This window comes from Neovison vison, chromosome 13 (genome assembly GCF_020171115.1).
Source record: "Neovison vison isolate M4711 chromosome 13, ASM_NN_V1, whole genome shotgun sequence".
NCBI lineage: Eukaryota > Metazoa > Chordata > Mammalia > Carnivora > Mustelidae > Neogale > Neogale vison.
This window is the reverse complement of record NC_058103.1, coordinates 148,450,377-148,470,001: the sequence shown is the minus strand read 5'-3', so window position 1 is coordinate 148,470,001 and position 19,625 is coordinate 148,450,377. Positions and strand designations below refer to the sequence as shown.

The following is a 19,625-nucleotide window of genomic DNA, read 5'->3' as shown; positions in this document are numbered from 1 at the left end:
GCTTTATAGCTAGTAATGATGAGCTAACCCATGTACATCACTTAGTAATGCCCTACAAACGCTGGTCCCTCTCCTCGCTCCAGTCCCTTATTTCTTCTCTGCCTCTACTGAGTGTCCAGTAACATCTTAGGAGACCCGATACGGCCATTCTGTTGACAATTCTTTTTTTTTTTTTTTTAAAGATTTTATTTATTTATTTGAGAGACTGACAGTGAGAGAGAGCATGAATGAGGAGAAGGTCAGAGAGAGAAGCAGGCTCCCCGTGGAGCTGGGAGCCCGATGCGGGACTCGATCCCGGGACTCCAAGATCATGACCTGAGCCGAAGGCAGTCGTCCAACCAACTGAGCCACCCAGGCGTCCCTCCTGTTGACAATTCTTAATAGTTCCCTGCTGTCTGCAGAATAAAGGCTCTTCACAGACTGGGCCCAGGCTTCCCTCCTGTGGTATCAGCATTATCCTCGTCCTGGTCGGATTGACCCGCTCTGTTCAATCCTCCCTCGCTGCCTTTGCTTGGTCTCCCGCCTGGAATGCCCTCTCCGCCTCTGCGCTTGCCTGGGGCTTCCGGTCCGCTCCTGCGCCAGCCACCCCAGGTCGCCTTTCCTGACAACAGCTAGGACCACAGTGGTGTCTCTTGTCCTGTGATCCCCGCCCTGTCCCTTGTCCCCTCTCCCCGAAGCTTCCTATTACAGTAGGGCAGGAGGGTCGGAAGCGGTTTCCCCAGGAAACTACGGTCCAGAGAGAATCCCTGGTGTCTTTGGAACTTTGGGAAATCCCGACGCGTCCCCCTTTCCAGCACACGGAGCAGCAGATCTGAGAGTCCTGGGGGCAGAGGCAAAGGCTAGGGCACTGGCTAGGGCGGCTGGCCCCCGCCCTGGAAGGGTCCTTGGAAGAACAGGAGCAGGGACACGGGGCTCTGCTGACAAAGCACCTCGCCGCCGCCGCCACCGCCGCGTCGCACGGTCTGGTAAGTCGCGCCCTATGCGTACGGGGTGCGGAGAGTGAGGCCGCGAGGAGGAAAGTGACTGGAGCAGGGTCGCTGGGTGAGTGGCGCTCCCGGGCGCGGGCAGCGGCCGCCCCCGTCCAGGAGCCCGGCTCCGGGTGGGCGGCTGAGCCCTCCGCCGGGCTTGCCGGGAGGGGCGGGGCGGCGGGGGCGGGGGCCCGGGCGGGGCCGACACAGGTGCTTCGCATCCGGCCGGCTGGGGGGGGGGGCGGCTCCGCGGGGGCTTTATAAGCGGCCCGGGGCGCGGCGCTGTGCGCGGCTCGCTGCAAAAATAGTGCCCACGTGTCTGCGCGTCCCTCGGCGCGCCGGCCCGCCGCCCGGCCCGTCCGTCCCGCAGGGCCACGCCGGCCCCATGGCGTTCCCGCTGGTAAGAGCCGCCCGCCGCCGCCTGCCGCCCGCCGGGGCGGGGCTGGGCGGGGCGCGGTCCCGGCCGCGGCAGCTAACGGTCCGCGCGCAGCCTCGGCCGGCTCCGCGGTCCCCTCCTCCCCGCACCCCCCACCCCGTGAGCGCGAGTCCCGGGCGGGGCGCGGGTCACGTGCCCGCGGGCGTGGGGCCTCGTGGAGGGGCGTGTGGCGAGGGGGGGCAGGGAGCCTCCTCGTGACTCAGGGCCTTTGGGCTTAAAGGCGCCGCGGCCCTCCGGGGGCGGCCGGTGGGGCCTCCAGACTGCGCTGCGGACTCCCGGTGGCCTCGAGTGTATGTCCAGACGGGAGCCCACCGGACGGAGGGGCGCCTCGGCGCCGGGAACACTTCCATCTCCCGCAGCCGTCGCACGTGAGACCCGAAGCCGCCAGCGCAGGGAGCTCACGCGCTTCGCAGCGCACCCCGCGAGCCTCGTTCGTACCCAGGGGGCGGCGGGGGTGGGCGGGCGGCCCGGGTGGGGCGGGGCTACGGGCGGCAGCGACTCCCCCGCGCCGGGCCTACGCTGCCTGGAGGGCGCCACGACGGCAGCGGGCGCGGCTCCTTTAAGGCGGAGGGATCAGGGCCCTCGTGCGGCCCGGCTTCCCCTGCCCGGTGGGTCACGTGGCTTCACACGTTCGACTGTGCGGGAGCCGCGTTCGGGGGGCGGGGTCAGCTAGGTGGGGTCGCTCGCGGGTGGGTGACCCGGCACGTGCACCCGGGCTTCGCGCAGGGGAGGCCTGAAGCGGCGGCTCTGAGGTGGGTCCTGCGGGCCCTGGCGGGCGGACGTGCAGACGTGCAGGCTGCGCCGCCCAGGAGGGAGCGTAGGCCGCACCTGCTTCAGCCTTCCTGACCCGGCGGCCTGGCGAGAGGACGTGTGCATGCGGCCCGGGTTTTGCCCTTCTCTGGTCAGTCCAGCTCCGGGCCGGGTGCACCAACTTGGGACGAAGGGGTGCGGACTCCGCCCGGGCCTCAGGTCTGGTGGAGCTGCAGCTGCGGGGGTAGCGGGCCAGGAAGGCCTGGGCCAGCCCTGAGCCCCACTGGGGTGGTGGGGACCCGTACCAAGGACAGGTCACTCACCTTTGGGTGCGTCACTTGCGTCGCTCCCTGGGCGGCATCCTGGAGCGGCTCTTGTGTGTCATTCAGTCGCTTCTGACTTAGTAGCGTGTTCGCGGGGTGCCCGGGCCCGGCCACAGGCTCCGTGAGGGGGCCCAGGGCTGCCCCGGGGCCTCCGGGAGGTCGAGGCAGCGGGGTGCGCCTTGCAGGCCTCGGCCCTCTGCACGTGCCTCCCAGGAGCACTGCGAAGCGCCGCAGCCTCCGTGACAGCGCTGGGAAGCCAGGGGGCGCTTCTGGAAGCGGGGGGGGGGGGCTCCCCTCCCCCACGCGCACCCCCCCCCCCCCCCAAGCCTCGGTGCTCAGCGCTGCATTTCTCTGGCAACTGCCTCTGGTCTCCCTGGCTACCGCTCCGCCGCCTCACTCCCTGTTCTGGCACCTGAGTAAACGGCTCTGCGTCATGTGTCTGGGGGCCAGGGGCAGGCGGGCCAGTTGGCTCTCTGGGAGGCACAGGTGTGCGGCCTGCTTCTCATCTGCGCCCCTCCCCCAACCCCAGGTGACAGCCTGCGGCTGGAAGTGTGGCCGGGGAGCATAGTTTGCACCCTAAGGCTCCGTTTGAGCCTGGGGATGCGCGCTGGGTTAAAAATAAGAGTAAATCCAAACAGGCAGCACAAAACCTCAGAGACCTCAGGCCGGTGATTGTTTCGCTGCTTGGCTGGTTTTTTGTCGTAGGTAGGAGGGGAGGGAAGGAAGTTCCGCTTCTGGAGCTCAGGGGAGCTCTGGGCTCTGGGGGGCGGGGGGGGGAGCCCCTCGCGACAGTAATGCTGAGGGGCTCACCCCCGGTCTTCCGTGGTTCCTGGTGAAGCTGGCTTTGAGTGGCACTGTGTTCCCAGAACACGTTGCTGTAGAGTTTGGTGTTTGTCACAGTGACTGGACTGAAACTTGCGAGGCCTGGCCATGCATGCTCAGTCTGTAGGACTAGAATTTGGAAGTTGGGCACCCTATGTATAAGTCAGTCTCGGTAATACAAGAATGTTTGCCTCCCCCCCAGCCCGCTCTTTCCCGCCCCCCCCGCCCCCCCAACCGCCCCCCAAGGCTTGTCTGCACCGCCAGAGCTGATGCGTGGGGTCTAGGAGAACAGAAACATTTGCAATTGGGGTTGGGCCTTAAGCACCTGATGGGGGGTGGGTATTCTACCAGGGCCCACCTTTCATGGCAGTGATCTTGAGGCAGAAAGCAGAGGAAGGTGGTGAAAGTAGGAAGACTCCAGGCTTCCCCCCAAACTTGTTAGCAAGTAAGCTCATGATCCTAGCTGCCTTCCTGAGTATTTTCATGTGTCATCAAGGTGTTTATTTTGTTTTTAATCTTTAAAACTGGTTGTGTGCTCAGATCCCTGCAGGGGACTGAGGTTACATAAATGAGGGAAGCAGAGAGAGAAGAGCAGTGCCTACTGAGCTATAAAGTTTGTGTGTGAAGGGAGCTGCCAAGAGCTGGTTGTTGTCACACAAAAATGTGGGCCCAGAGTTGATGAATCTTTGACTTTTTTTCCTAGTTAAGCTACTAGTCTCTGTTATAAATGTAGCACTTAAAAAATTGTGATAGGGGTGCCTGAGTAGCTCAGTGGGTTAAGCCTCTGCTTTCTGCTCAGGTCATGATCTCTGGGTCCTGGGATCGAGCCCGATATCAGGCTCTCTGCTCCGCCAGGAGCCTGTTTCCCCCTTCTCTCTGCCTACTTGTGATCTGTTAAATAAAATCTTAAAAAAAAAAATTGTGAACAGTGTAAGGATCAAAGGTAATATGTCTCTGAAGACGAGAGTCAAGCTGAGGGCTAGTTTGGGATCTCAGTCATAAAAATCTTCTTTTGAGATTTTCCCCCCGTTTTGCAAATGAGGAGGTCAGGCTCAGAAATCAAGTTACAGGGATGTCAAGGGATAAAATCCAAGTATGAACCTAGGTCTTTCTGGTGCCATAGCTCCAAGTGTGAAACTGTGTGCATTCTGGTAAGTCATAGGGGTCAAGGAGTTCTTGTTGGTGTACATTGTATAAGAAATGCAGTGCTTGGGGTGCCCGGGTGGCTCAGTGGGTTAAAGCCTCTGCCTTGGGCTCAGGTCATGTTCTCAGGGTCCTGGGATTGGCCCCACATCGGGCTCTCTGCTCGGCGGGGATCTCCTTCCCCTTCTCTCTCTGCCTACTTGTGGTCTCTCTCTGTCAAAATAAATAAAATTTAAGAAGGAAAAAAAAAAAAAAAAAAAAGAAATGCAGTGCTTTATGGCCCGGTCCATTTGCAGGCACAGTAAACCTTCCCTGCGTTGGAGGGAATCTCTGGTTGTTGTGGAAGTCACTGTGGGTCTTCTGAGCATTAGTGCAGCAGTGTTGATGTCAGGAGGAATGTGCTGTGTCTATCATTCCGCGATGTGTGTCAGAGCAGTTAGCTGATCCTGAGAGAGCCAGAGGTCTGGAGAAATCAGGCTCCTCCCACCGTGGGGGTGACCCTCCCATCCCTCTGCACAACAGACTTTCCTTTTTCAGGACCGTTAAAACTTCAATAAATTTCTTCTTCTGAGATTAGGCAGATTTGAAATTATGTAATTGTTTTAAGACCTCTTAACGTAGAATGTGGCTTATTAAATCTCACCTTTTCTCTTAGCTAAAATTCCCATAATCAGACCTCTTAGATTTCCAGGAAGAATTAATAAGGGTTTTAGCAGTATGCGCTAAGATCTTCTGGAATAAGCTTCCAGGACATAAAATAGCCCTGTGTTAGGAATGGGAGACTGGGTTTTCATTCTGGGTGAAAGAAACTTGAACTCACAGCAGTGTACAGAGCCGCACTTGCAGATGTAAAGGGATATGTACCTTTATTTCTGTGTTTTATTCCCAAAAGATTTAAAGCATAAAGCAGTAAAGACCATATTCAGAGCCTTTGCCAAAGGGATTTTTCTGCAAAAATGCAGACTCCAATACCAGATAACTTTTTTTTTTTTTTAATCTCTGCTCTGGGTTTTTGGAAAGATGGAAACTTTAGAATGTTACCTGGTTTCCACCTGCTTCTCTAGCAAATGTTTTTAGTTCAGGCACTCAGCTATGAGTTAAGTGTTTGTGAATTTGGGGTAGGGAAGAAGGGTGAGGTGACTGAAGTAGCTCTTTGCTGTTATTTTAATGTTTTTGTGGTAGGGAGTACCTGTGTAGACTTTCTTATTCATTGGTTTTAGGTACCTTGACTAAATGACCATTCCCTAAAATAATGTGTTTGTTTAAAACGGAGATTAATGGCTTAAAGTTTGGGACAGAAATGCACACCAAACCTGGATACTAATGTGTAGACTGTTGTCTTCGGTAGCTAGTGTTGGAGTCAGTAAAAGAATCACAGGATCAAATAGCAAATTATTTTCTTTCCTATGGAAGTGCTGTGCTAATCCCATCCTGTCCTGCAAATCTGTTTTCCTAGGCAGTATCTAATCTGTACTCACTCTGGGGAGAACTTGCCAGAAAGCCTGCGGACAGAGGGTAAGGGGTAGAAAGGGGGTTAGAGGTTACAAGACTTTTTGCTTCTATCTGTTGTTTGGTTTAAAGCCAAGAAGCATTGATTGCACCCTTTCACTATTCTTAAGTCTTCTGGACACCGCTGACCCTGCTCATTGGCTCTCCACATTACTGCTTTGGAAATGCTCATTGTTTTCTTTCCTGCCTTGCTGCTGCCTGTTTCAGTCACACCTGCTCATGAGAGCTCATTGCCTTCTGTAAGAGTAGATTCCAAGTGCTAGAAGTTTTTATGTGTAAGATAGGAACCCCAAAACAAGACATATCTCGATTATAGTAAACCGGCTGAAAGGATGGAATGAAAAGGTACATCACGTGTGTGATATTTTGCATTTTCCATGGGAAAATCATCTGACTTTCCATAAAGTCAATATCCAAACTTCAGTGTTAAATTTGGATTATAAACCTAAATTTCACAGAGTTTTGTTATTGGAATTCAAAAAGTCTCCTGTTAGGAATTATTTTGCTGCTTTAATGTGTAATATGAGTGTTTTGAAATAACACAGGCCTGGGGTGAAAATTCCTGATTAAATGGGGTTGAGCATTGTGTGCAGGAGTGCAGAAGAACACTGAGGCATGGATAACCTTTGATTTACACTTTGTTTTTAGGATTCCTATATAGTTGGAGCACCCTTCAGATTACCGTGAGTTAACACTTTTGATTGTTAAGGCATTTTGTGATGACTTGCCTCGAGGTAATGCAGAATCCTCAGAGGACAGGTTTGTGTTCGAAAAATGGGTCACAGTTGCACCTAGCTGTTGATTCTGGGAGTAACTTAGCTATAATAGTGTTACTGGTTTCTTTACTCTTGGCCAATATTGTGCAGATATAGGTACCATCCTGACAGGTTTAGCGTCTTGGCCCAAAGTCTTCTGGATAAAAGTATGGGAGTAGCTCTCTGTTGGAGGAAAGCAGTTACCTTGAAGGGCTGGTTGGATTTTTTTGTCTTTTGACAGAACGCTTAATCTCTTACTACTTTAACACCTGTGCTCTGTGTGTTCTGGCTCTGATGCCATCTGTCTCCTGAGTCTGTCCTTTCTCTTGAGACATTTTTTTTAAGCTGTAATTTTGGAATTGTTGTGAAGCTCAGAAGATATTAGAGACCTATCTGTCTTCCAGGTATAACTCAGAGTTAACAAACACAGATTCTAATGTCTATTTTCTCAGATAAGAGGACCGAACTTAGCATGAAGTGATTGTTTTAAATTAATACAGCGAGTGGATGATAGAGCCAGCACTGGAACACAGGTCTCTTGATTTCCAGCCTGGTATTTCTAGAATTCATGCACCTCGTCCTTTGCTCTGTTAGTCTCTGATTATTTCCTTCTACTTAAAATTTCCACCTGTCTTGTGAGACTCTATAGCTCCCTCCTCCTCCTGTCTGATAGGTCTTTCTTGTCCTGGCACTTACAGGCTTCCTCCCCCGAATGCCACATTCCCTGTGGTTCATTCTGTTGGCTCTTCATTCCTCTTGTACAGAGGGGCCTGTGTATTCCTGCTGCACTAGCCCCTCTCTCTGGGACCAAGTTTTAGGTTGCCCTGCTTGTTCTCAGAACCCGTCGGTCTGATTGGCCTATTGAAGGACTTCTATCTGTTGGAGGCATATTAAACCCAGCAGGTTTAAAAACAGAACCAATTTCTTCTCTCTACTCATCTCCTGAGGCTAATCTAATTCTATCCCCCCCACCCAATTAGTCTATTTTTTTCCAACTAGACTAGTGTTCTCTTGGGGGAAAGAACTGTGTTTGGGGTGTTTTGGTTTTCATTTTTTTATTTTTTCAGTCACTGGAGGCCCTAGTACAGAATTCTGGAAGCTAGATGATGCATATTTGTAGCTTTTCTTTGGAAACCTCTTTGCAATTTCTGTAACTATGGTGTTGGTTTGTTCTGTGTGTCTCTCTTGGCCTCTGCATCCTTTCATAGCTGCTGCTTTCCACTGCTGCTGCTAGGTCAGGTCTCCCTTGGAGGAGTGTTTTCAGTCTGCTCTTTCTCCCTTCTTCCTTAGTTCTTGCCTATTCACACCTATTACTCTGTGTGGAGCCCTATCCCACTAGTCATTCTGTTGTTCCCCAGACCTATCCTTCTGACCCTTGGTCCTTGGATGGGTGTGTCTCCCAAGCTCATCCCTCTGTGTCCCTGACCTCCAGGAATGACTACTGAGGTCCTGCTTAAGTCCAGGAGGTTCTGTTTTTGTTTCTTTGCCCAACATGGGTCTCGAACTCATGATGGTGAGATCAGGACCTGAGCCGAGATCAAGAGTTGGATTCTCAACTGACTGAGCCACACAGGTGCCTGTTAGTTTAGGAATTTTCAGATGAAACTCAGACTTGCCTTGGATGTTGGACTTCACAAAGCTGAATTTAGTGCTGCTGGTCAGGAGGTTATATCTGTTCTTCCATCATGCCACTTTTCCTGCGCATGTTACCCTGAGTTTGGGGAGGTCTCTCTTTGCCAAGGCTTCCATATGTTTCACATGAAACAGAACAGTTTTTCCTTGCCCTTGTGAGAGCCTCCCATACAGCTTAGAGTTGCCACGGAGCAGTTCCCTGGCCTGCTCTGTCTCCCCTCCTCCTCTCCATTTCTCATGCTGTCTTGAAGGGTAGGAAGAGGAGATGTGGTGTCTGATATCCTGATTTGAGTCCTTGTGCTTTGTTAACTGGTTGATTTTTGAACAAGATTTTCAATTTCTCTAAGCATATCTTTTCCTTTGCAATGGGAGACTAATACAGGCTTATACACTCTGGGTCCTGCACAGTTGGGTCATCTAGGTCCTGTTCTTTCTCCAACTGGACTTGGCTCCGATTACATTCCCAATCTCTGGCTATTGCAGGAGTGGCTTATCCCCTATTCAGGGAGCAATTTTGTGCATTGGAGTCCATCTTTCTCACACTCTCAGGACCTTTTGGTGCATTGTTGCTGCCACACCTTCCACCTCTGTCTGTAAACACGATCATGTCTCTCCCACGTTGAGACCGTATCTTCGTACAGCACTCCCCTCGAGCAGCCAGCCTCACTGGCTCTTTCCCATTAAGCTTTTCTACTGAGTAGCTCCCTCCTCATCTTGACTGGCCCACCCTTTGCTCATCTCTTAAAGCCTTGAGATGGGACATCAGAGCTCCTTTCCCTTCTCACGTGTGCATTTCTGAGATTCTTTTCCAAGTTCACTATGCCCTTAGAAACATTTCTTCAGGGCGCCTGGGTGGCTCAGTGGGTTAAACCGCTGCCTTCGGCTCAGGTCATGATCTCAGGGTCCTGGGATCGAGTCCCACATCGGGCTCCCTGCCGAGCAGAGAGCCTGCTTCCCTCTCTCTCTTTCTCTCTGCCTGCCTCTCCGTCTACTTGTGATCTCTCTCTGTCAAATAAATAAATAAAATCTTTAAAAAAAAAAAAAAAAAAAAAAAAAAAAAAGAAACATTTCTTCAGTCTTTCAGGGTGGTTGGATTTCTGCCTGGATGTTCCTGTAAGATCTTCAAAAAGTGCCAGTTTGATCACCTGCTCCATAAGGCAGAGGTTCTCAGACATTTTCCTCTCAGCACTTCGTTACTGAGCACCTCCAGAGCTTTTGTGTATGTGGATCGTATCTATTGATACTTGCCCATTAGAAATTAAAACTGGAAAAATAAATTAATCTTAAAGTTACAAATCCATTACATATTAACACAATTAGATTTTTGAAAATAAAGGAAAATGGGAAGAGTGAGCATTCTTTACATTTTTGTAAATCTCTTCAATATCAGATTTATTAGAAGATAGCTGGATTTTCCAGTCTGTTTCTATATTTAATTTGTTGCCATATGTTGTTTTGGTTGAAATATATGAAGAAAATTTGGCCTCACACGGATATGTAGTTGGAAAGGGGAGGACTCTTTGGGTAGCCTTTTCATTTCATTGTGGGTATTCCTCTTTGATACTACACCAAAACTCTGCAAGTTTTAACTTCCTCAAGGTCAGTTGCAACATGGAATCTGAAGCCAGATGGGTGTACTGTTCTTAGCTTTGTTACATTAAAGCATATTGATCGTCCTATACTTTGGCTAGCTCATTCACACATGTCTGATTTTGTAACCCTATACTTCAGTCGTTTAACAAATATTGGTTCACTGTTATGCAATATTGCATAGTAAATGTATTACATATACACATATACACACTATGCTGAGACGCTAGTTAATAACCTCACCAGTTTCACAGAAAAGTCTTAAAGTATTGAGGAAGGGTGTAGGTGAAAATTTCCCAGAGTTCTGTTTTTTCCTTCAAAGCTCAAACTTTAATCATTGGCAACAAGTACAGACCATTAGTATTTTATTTGAAATGTCTAGCTTGCTTTGTTTTCAAGAGAATGTTTGCCAAATACCCAAAATTTGATAACCATAGTAGGTCAGCTCTTTCAAGTAAAAAAGAGGTTTCATTAAAAAACAGAACAAAACAAAAAAAAACCTAATTCTTTCTGAAACTCAGTCACATAAATCCGTGGCCTTGAAACAACTTATACTTCAATATGCAGCAGCTGGGCTTCATGCTTGCTTCCCATTTGTCTCACAGAATATTGAAGGCCCGTACTCAAGGGTCAAGACTTAATAAATACTTTTTAAAAATTTTTTTTTAAAGATTTTTTGTTTATTTATTTGACAGAGAGATATCACAAGCAGATGGAGAGGCAGGCAGAGAGAGAGAGAAGCAGGCTCCCCGCTGAGCAGAGAGCCCGATACGGGACTCGATCCCAGGACCTTGAGATCACGACCCAAGCCAAAGGCAGCGGCCTAACCCACTGAGCCACCCAGGTGCCCAATAAATACATTTTTAATGCTTTCTAAAGGACCTTGGTCAGAGAACCTGGCTGTTTCTGTGATTGAAGAGCACGGAGAGTACCGTAACTGCTTACTACAGTTTATTGGCATTGCCTTGCCTTGATTCCTGCTAAGATGCCAATTTTACCCACTGCAATTATTTTTGTACCATCATTGCAAATGTCGGCTTAGTGAGAAAAGAAACTGGTATCTTAGAATTATGAAAGTAGTTTCAGCTTTGTCGATCCTTGGAAGGGTCTTGGGACCTCTGTGGGTCAAGTCCTCCCTTGGAGAACTACCACCGCACAGTGAAAGTCAGGATCCCTGGTGGTAGCACACAAAGCCCATCATGATCTGGCTTCAGTTTAATGGCTGAGTTTAATCCCTACTGGTCTCCTCTTTGACCTTTTTTAAAATTGAGAGAGAGGGTTGCCTGGGTGGCTCGGTGGGTTAAGCGTCTGCCTTTGGCTTGGATTATGATCTCAGGGTCCTGGGATTGAGTCCTGCATCAGGCTTGCTGCTCCTTGGGAGTCAACTTCCGCCCCCACCCTGCTCATGCGTTTGCTTGGTCTCTTTCATTTTTTTTTTAAAAGATTTTATTTATTTGACAGAGAGAGATCACAAGTAGGCAGAGAGGCAGGCAGAGAGAGAGGAGGAAGCAGGCTCCCCGCTGAGCAGAGAGCCCGATGCGGGACTCGATCCCAGGACCCTGAGATCATGACCCGAGTCGAAGGCAGCGGCTTAACCCACTGAGCCACCCAGGCGCCCTGCTTGGTCTCTTTCAAATAAATAAATAAATCTTTTAAAAATATTTAAAAATTGAGAATGTCTGTATAGTATGTAGTAAAAGGCACTAATTTTAAGTGTATAACATAGTCTATTTTACATGTTTGTATTATTTTTATACACCTAAGTAACGGCCACACTGATGAAGATACCAAACATTTACAGTACTCATTAAGGTTCCCTTGTGCACTTTCCCGCTTGGTATCTCTGTGCCCTGCCCTCCGCTCCCACCCCCCTGCCAGGATTAACTCCTACTCTGACTTGTGTTGTCCTCAATTGGTTTTGCCTATTTTTGAACTTAAAATGAAGTTCTGTAGCATGTACTTTCCTGAGTCTAGATTTCTACAAGTTGCCGTGAAGTTCAAGTTTATTGCTGTTGTCCCAGAACCAGTAGTGACTTACTACACCTAAACTGTGCAAACAGTGTGATGGGTGCTGAACACCTGCTTGCTTCCTGGGGTCTGGGATTTGGGCATATTCCAGGCAGAGGCTGTCTGTGTGACCACCCCTCAATAAAAACCCGGGGAGCTAAGTCTCCAGCAAGCTTCCCTGATTGGCAAAAACTCCCGTGTGTCGTCCCAGCTTACTGCTGGGGGAGCTAAGCAGTTAAGCTTATGTTGTTTGAATCCCTTGGAAGAGGATCCTGGAAAGTTTGTACCTGGGGGTGCCTGGGTGGCTCACTTTGTTGAGTGACTGCCTTCAGCTCAGGTCATGATCCTGGAGTCTGAAGATTGAGTCCTGCATCGGGCTCCCTGCTCAGCGGGGAGTCTGCTTCTCCCTCTGACCTTCCCCCCTCTTATGTTCTCTCTCTCTCTCTCTCAAATAAATAAAATCTTTAAAAAGATTTTACCTGATGTCTCCCACACTTTGTCCCATAGACCTTTTCCCTTTGCTGGTTTTCCTCCGTATCTTCTGGTTGTGATAAATGTGCTCAGTACAACTGTATGCTGAGTCCTGTGATGATTCTAGTGAATCATCAAACCTAGTGAGGGTGGTCTTGGGGACCACTAACACAATGGGCATTAGTTTTTGCTTCTCTTCAGAGTTTGAGTATAACTAAAACTGCTGTGACTGTTCTTGTACGTGCCTTTTTACAGTCCATCTTTTCCCTTGCATTAACGAGCCTGAGTACAATGCTGGGTCATAGGATGGTGTCCCTTGCGCTTAAAATTCTAGCATTAGTGTATTTCTAGTTGCTTAAAAGCATCCCTGTTTTGTAACTCCTTGCCTTTTGTACATGTTGTTCTTTTTACCTAGAATGCCCTCCCACTCCTATGACTGTTTAGTAAAACCTTTTTATCTTCTCACCTTCCTGCTATTCTTGTTATTTCTCTATATATTTATTGTTGGACTTAGCATACAGCACATGCTTGTTTACGTGCTTGTGTTCCCATTAGACTCACTCCTTGGGTGCACAGATTATCTTATTTATCCTGTCTCCAGAATGGCTCCTGGCATATGATGCAAATACAGTCCGTAAATGTAATTATAACCTCTGGGTCTGCAATCACCAGGTTATGTTGTTTATGAGTTCTTTGTTTGTTGTTCATGTGAATTGTCTCTGGTCCAAGGGGTTTAAAACCCCAGTTCCTGAAATGACTGTGAGTTGCTTAGAGAAGAAAGCGGAAGGTCAGATCTGACAGAAGAGATGGACTTGGTGACTGAGTATTGATTTTGATCTTAACATTGAAGAAAGGAGTCACTGCTGGTGGTGGAGGTTGGGTCGAGGTGGTAGAACATACTTGTGAAAGTGGTGTGATATGGGTCTGCCCCTCCTGGGCTGTCTGTGTTGAGTCCCTGCCAACGCTGCAGGTATGCTGAGTGCTGCTTAGATCAAGGTCCTGCTTAGATCAAGACCTTAACGTTTATCAACCGTTAGTTCCGTTTAACACAGAACTAACAGCCCATCTAGCTAACAGTTTAAGGGACAAGAGCTATGGTTGCAGTGACCATGTGTTCTGGATATTCTTGAGCAGTCATGGTATTAAATATCCCTTAATGTTCTCATAAACCTGTCTTGGAAATTGTAGTATTTCCTTTTCCAGAGAGAGTGAGTGAGTGTATGTGTGGGTATGTGTGTGTCGCATTGGCTGTATCCTGTAGAAACTGAAAATTAACCAGAAAAGAGCAATCAATGAGAAGGGGGTTCCTGAATTCAGAGAGTGGAGAATGGTTAGGGATCAGATCTCCAAAGATACCAAGTAAGATAAACCTGAAATATTGGTTGGGTTTGGCAATTATGAAGTCATTAGTTTAGCAGCAGTTCTTTAGTGTTTGTGTGTGCGTGTGTATGTGTGGGAGGGTGTCATACTAGCCGGATATTGTGGGTTAAGAGGACAAGCAGAAGGTTAAAAAGTAAGTATAGCGTATTTTCTAGAAGGTTGGTAGTAGAGCAAGAGAAAGAAGGCAGCGGCATGGGAGGAGTTTTAAGTCAACAAGGTGTGTTGGTGTTTTTAGGATGAGAGAGCCTTGGGCATACTTACAGACTAGGGAAGGAAGCAGTGGAGAAGAAAGTGGAAGGTCCGATCATGAAGGCAAAGAAAGAAGGAGTGCTATCTTGAGTCTTGTATCTGGTGATGGATTCACTTTGTCTTTCTCCAAGTAAGGACCTGCAGCCATTTCTCCTTTTTCCTGGTGACCCTCCCTGTCCAGCCCTGTTCTGCCACTTCCTTTTCTTGAGTTTACTGTGTTGTGTATCCACTCTGTATGTTCTCTGTCATTTCTCATGCTTAGAGAAATTCTGATTTCTCATTCTCTAGATTAAAAGTCCAAGTTGTCAGGCCATCCAGATACCTTATTTAGTTCTTTCTTGTATATGTAGCATTTTGTACTTAATCTCCACTTACCTAACTAGATTGCTTTCTCCTGCTTGACTAATTCTCCTTAGGCCAAGGATGATGTTTTATTTACCTGTAATCTGAACATCTAACCTAACAGGTTTTTAATATTTATGAAATATTAGATTGAACTGTGTGAAACTGCCATTTTGTTGGTTGCAAAAGGTAGAATGTTGACAGTTTTGTATGGACCAACCCAATAAATTTTAAGTTCTTACAGTGTTGCACAGAAGACCTGAGGTGGAAGTTCAGTTAAGAATGGTCAAGGGGCACCTGGGTGGCTCAGTGGGTTAAAGCCTCTGCCTTCAGCTCAGGTCATGATCCCAAGGTCCTGGGATCAAGCCCCCCACTGGGCTCTCTGCTTAGCGGGGAGCCTGCTTCCTCCTCTCTGCCTGCCTCTCTGCCTACTGTGATCTATGTCTGTCAAATAAATAAATAAAATCTTAAAAAAAAAAAAAAGAATGGTCAAGTAAAGATCAAGGAGAAAAATCTAGAGGAGCTTTTTTAAAAAAAAAAAAGATTTTATTTATTTATTTATTTTAAAGATTTTGTTTATTTACATGACAGAGATCACAAGTAGGCAGAGAGGCAGGCAGGTGAGAAGGGTGTGGAGCAGGCTCCCCGCTGTGCAGAATCAAGACCTGAGCTGAAGGCAAAGGTTTAACCCACTAAGCCACCCAGGTGCCCCATAGAGAAGCATTTCTTAACTGTAGAGTCTGTAAAGTTCAAGCAGAAACTGACTTTGAATGACCAGGTGACAAAGCACACATGGAATTTGGCTAGATGATTTACATTTTTCCCTAAAGAAAACATCCATTCCTCAGGTGAAACTGTAGCATTTCTTAGTTTTTTGTCTGAATGATAATTTTCTAAGTGGGTATTCATATAAGGTCTGTTCGGAGTTGTAGTTAAGGGGCGCCTGGGTGGCTCAGTGGGTTAAGCCTCTGCCTTTGGCTTAGGTCATGATCTCAGGGTCCTGGGATTGAGCCCCACATCAGGCTCTCTGCTCAGCGGGGAGCCTGCTTTCTCCTCTCTCTCTGCCTGCCTCTCTGCCTACCTATGATCTCTCTCTCTGTCAAAAAAAAAAAAAAAAAGTTGTAGTTATAGTATTTCCAAAATCATGAGTATAAATGCTGTAGAGGTTTTGCTCAGCTTTATTACTGTAAAAATAAAGGCAAATTGCCAAAGTAAATCTCTGAACCAGTTCATTTGGGGGCATCTAAGTTTATTGTTTTCTGTTGATGTGTCATGTCTTTTTTTTTTTTTTTTCCTTTTTGTAATCTCTGCACCCAGGGTGTAGAGGGGTATAATCTCTACACCCAGATTACTTTTGTAATCTCTACACCCAGGGGGTGAACTCACAACCCCAAGATCAAGAGGCAAATGCTTAGCTGATTGAGATAGCCAGATGCTCTTCTGTTGGTGTGTTTTAATTGAAAAAATCTAAATGTTCAAGATTAATGCTTTCATCTGAAAAAAGCCTCTCTAATTAGAATATCTTAACCTCAGAAAAACTTTTTAGTATGAACATCATTTTGCTGGAGGCTTAGTATTTTCCAGTGTATGGACTCGAGGTTAAAACTTCCATCTGGAAGAATAAACTGTGTGTCATTCAGACAGTCTTCCGCATAAGTCTCTCAGCTGGCTTTTCCGTGAAGCCATGGTAAATGACTAGCAGGAATAGTCTTGAGGGGGTCTCTGATATAGGTACTGTGTTTTTTATTAATGGCAAACTGAGTTATAATCAACATAGAGGTTGTAGCGTTGGCATTTATTTATGACCATTAAGTATCCACAGACCTAAAAAATGGCCATGCCATCACCATATTGATGATGGGTTTTATGGTCTCCAAAGGCAAGGCCAAGGTTTTCAAATTAAGCAATTCTAGCATACAAATAAGTATGAAATTTGGGGGTCTTAATCTTTAAGTAGAAAAACTAGTGAGGTGGTATGGGCTCAGATTTTTTTTTTTTTAATATTTTATTTATTTATTTGACAGACGCAGATCACAAGTAGGCAGAGAGCGGGCAGAGAGAGAGAAGGAAGCAGGCTCCCTGCTGAGCAGAGAGCCGGACGCGGGACTCGATCCCAGGACCCTGAGATCATGACCCGAGCTGAAGGCAGCGGCTTTAACCCACTGAGCCACCCAGGCGCCCCTGGGCTCAGATTTTTAAAGCATTATGAGTGATAGTTTCAAACCACAGGTGCAGAAAAACCTCCAGTTAGAAGTACTAACCCAGTGAGGGGCGCCTGGCGGCTCAGTGGGTTAAAGCCTCTGCCTTTGGCTCAGGTCATGATCCCAGGGTCCTGGGATCGAGCCCCACATTGGGCTCTACTCAGCCGGGAGCCTACTTCCTCCTCTCTCTGCCTGCCTCTCTGCCTACTTGTGATGACTGTCAAATAAATAAATAAAACTTTTTAAAAAAGGGGGGGGTGGGGTGCCTGGGTGACTCAGTGGGTTAAGCCTCTGCCTTTGGCTTGGGTCATGATTTCAGGGTCCTCGGATCGAGCCCCACATCAGGCTCTCTGCTCAGCAGGGAGCCTGCTCTCCTTCTCCCTCTCTGCCTGCTTCTCTGCCTACTTGTGATTTCTCTCTTTCTGTCAAATAAATAAAAATCTTAAAAAAAGTGCTAACCAAGTGAATGGGCTTCTTGGGGAACTTGACTGGGATGAGCCTAGCCATGTACTTTACGGATTCCTCATTACTACAAAGTCTGCAAAGTAGATGGTACTCTGTTTTATACCCGAGGCTACCAAAGCTCATAGAAGATACTTAAGTGTTAGTATTTGTACTCCAAAGCCTGTGTTCATTCTGCTTTGTGAAACAGTGATTTAGTTTTGGGGAAGATTCTTCCCTTGTGGAAGAGGGGAATGCTTTTTTCTGACTGTTGTCTCCTTCCACCTCCCAGCTGAGAATTACTGCTGTAGGAGACCAGTGTGTCCTGATGGGAATGCCCCCTTTTACCTGTTGAGAACATCGAGATCTTCTATACAATAGCTTGTATTATAGCAGAGATTCCTCATGAACTGTTCTTTCTGACAATAAGGAGGTACAGCTGGTTTTGTCTCAACACCATTTTTAGCCAGTGACAGTAAGAATTACTAGCATTGCCAAGTAATTTGCTCTTTTGATCCGTGGTTCTCAATAGTATTATGATTTGCATTCCAAGTCTCTGATCCTCTTAAAGCCTCCTTTCCTGTCCATTGTGAAAGACCAAGTAAAGGTTTAAAAAAAAGACAACCCTGCAAATGATCTCACTTTGAGGCAAAATATGCCAAAAATAACCATGAAATGTATCAGACAACAGTAGTATAACTAAGGGAGGGGGGACTTTTTCTTTACGGTAAAACATTGGTATGAGCTCAGACGTAGGCATCAGTTAAGATAGAGTATACAAAGGAATAGGTGTGGATGAAAGGTCTGTGTTTTGAAAATGAGAAACTGAATTTCTTTTAGCTGGAGAGTTTGAAGGATCGCTAAATTGTGTTGTTAGGGACATGTTTTAGGCAGTTCAATTTGTATCCTGTCTTTAGTCCTTTTAATTAAAATTTCTAAGTAAAAGGATTAAGAAAATTAAGCATGGAAGGGCCTGCGGTCTTCAAAAGAATAGTTGGCTTTGTCCTCAGTACATTTTTTCCTTTCAATAGCAAATGGCCTTTTCTTCAGGTATCCTTGTGCTGGCCTCTGACCCCTTGGAGTAATAGTGATGATACTGCTGACCAGCATTCTTCTGTTCAGTGTGTATTTATGTGCCGGGTACTGTGCCAAGCATGTTATGTGTATTCACATAAATATAAAATCTAAAAGCCACATGAAGCCGTAGTATGCCTTTTATTCCTGTTGCGCCCCTAAGCAAAGTGGTACGTCTGCTTCCCCTCAGTCATTGCTAGCTTTGCTTTTCCTGGCCCCCGCCCTCCCCCCCCTTCCAAATTGTTTTTTTAAGGCAAACCATTGGTACTTACTGATGTGATCAAGCAGTTTGGGATACTAATCAAACACTCCATTTCCGTTTGGTGTCCCTGAGCGGGAGTGGGGTAGGGAGGCACTCCGGACGGCCTCTGCTGGGGTTTGAAGTTACGGACTATGTTCCAGATGGGATTTGGAGCGGGGCAGCTTTGGCCAAGTACATTTCTAAACTGGGTTTCTTCAGGCTGCTTGAGATGGTAAGATTCTTAGACTTCGCCCTTCTCCTGGGGAAGTGGGTTTCTCCCGGAGGGCCTCTGGGCCCGTGTCTTCCCCAGGCGATTGTGGCGCTTCCCTCACTGGTTCCTCCTGTTCTCTTTGATGGTTGCTCAGAGTCTCCTGAAATCCACAGATTAAGAGCACATCCGTACTGGTGAATTAAAATCAGATTAGTATTTGTGTATTAAGAGGGGCCTTTTAAAATTTGGAAGCGTCTGATGTAGGAAATAATTCTAACTCCTTAACCTAGCATGAGGCCTTCTTTCCAGTTCTCGCTCTTGTATACCCATGGTTTGCCACACTGGACAACTTTCGATAATGCCCCTCTGTCCTCTTTGTGCTTCAGACCTTCTTCCTACCTTTTCTTTCAGGCCCGCCCTTGGCTGAGTGGACAGTGAGCTCTGAGAGCCCTTGGCTGAGAGGACAGTGTTTGACCACAGCAAACTGTAGCTTGTGTGGTGGCTGCTGACAGCATGATCAGATCTTCGTTCCCCTTCTAGACTTCAGAAATCTGGGCGCCTGGGTGGCTCAGTGGTTAAGCCGCTGCCTTCGGCTCAGGTCATGATCTCAGGGTCCTGGGATCGAGTCCCGCATCAGGCTCTCTGCTCAGCGGGGAGCCTGCTTCCTCCTCTCTCTCTGCCTGCCTCTCTGCCTACTTGTAATCTCTCTCTGTCAAATAAATAAATAAAATCTTTAAAAAATAAAAAATAAAAAATAAAAAATAATAGACTTCAGAAATCTGTCGGCTGAGCGAGTCTAATCTGCCTACACTTTGGTTGCTCACTGTACATAGCAGACAGTTGGTTAATGTTGATTAGGCAGCAAATGAGTGAAGTTTGTAGCCCTAAGACCTGCAGATTGATGGTGAATGCTTGCATCTTACCCTTTGTGATGTTGCCTTAGTGAGGCTGAGAATCATCTTCGAAATCTACAGTTGTGAAAGGGGCCTTGTGTGTGCGGCTCTCTGGAGGACGTGGGAAAACAACCTTGCAGGACTGTGTGTTCTCTTCCTCCTGACAGCTTGCAGAGGATACCAGTCT

General features: G+C 47.5%; 1 protein-coding gene across 2 annotated transcripts in view; it reads left to right on the top strand.

Annotated features, from left to right (window-relative positions):
• Positions 1 to 1,768: 1,768 nt before the first annotated feature.
• The window catches only part of CPEB1 (cytoplasmic polyadenylation element binding protein 1), a 96,158-nt gene continuing 78,301 nt past the window's right edge, over positions 1,769 to 19,625 (top strand). The window contains exon 1 of one of the 2 annotated variants that reach the window (XM_044230562.1): positions 1,769 to 1,834. The gene's annotated coding sequence lies outside the window, so the exon portion shown is untranslated. The remainder of the gene's footprint in view (positions 1,835 to 19,625) is intronic. The other variant, XM_044230563.1, reaches the window with a different exon arrangement.